A 675-nucleotide genomic window follows, 5' to 3' on the forward strand; every position below is an offset into this window, starting at 1 on the left:
TTGTATATTTCCTAATTATATTAACCTGAGTTCTTTAATAGCAGTATGGTTTTGGTGAAGCTGGAAGTTTGCCCGTTCAACTAAAAACAAGATGGTGGTAATCACTGAAAGGTGACAGGTAAGCCCTAATAATCTGAGTAGCCACTGTCCCCTTGACATAGGACTAGTGGAGAAGCGTAGGCGGGAAGTAAAACTTGTACTCGTGTTCGCATAGTCAAGAAAATTAAAAATGTCTTGAAATTGGCAATTTGTTCCTACACAAATACAAATATTAGTCTTTTAATAGATGTCATTCCTAAAGGGAGGAAAATTCCTATAACTAACCTGGATGGCTTAAATACTGAGATGTCAAAGCACTTAAACTTGTAAAAGGTTTCAACAGATAACTAAACAATCTGGGAAAAGGATATCTCGGGTGATAGACTCGGTTTCTGCCAACACTTGACATACAATTATGGAATAACCAATATCCAGAAATAAATCATGTCCGAAATGTATTGTCAAATAAAGCAATGAGCTTGTATATCTCTGTCCATCCTCTCTCTTTAAGAAGGATAGGGAATATACTTCTACACTCAAAATGTATTGAAAAGTTGTTCTGTTGGGAGGCTTGCCTCCATCAGACGTACAATACAGCAAATGACGACACAACCGTTGCACCCCGAGACAAGAAAG

This window comes from Palaemon carinicauda, chromosome 32 (assembly GCF_036898095.1).
Source record: "Palaemon carinicauda isolate YSFRI2023 chromosome 32, ASM3689809v2, whole genome shotgun sequence".
NCBI lineage: Eukaryota > Metazoa > Arthropoda > Malacostraca > Decapoda > Palaemonidae > Palaemon > Palaemon carinicauda.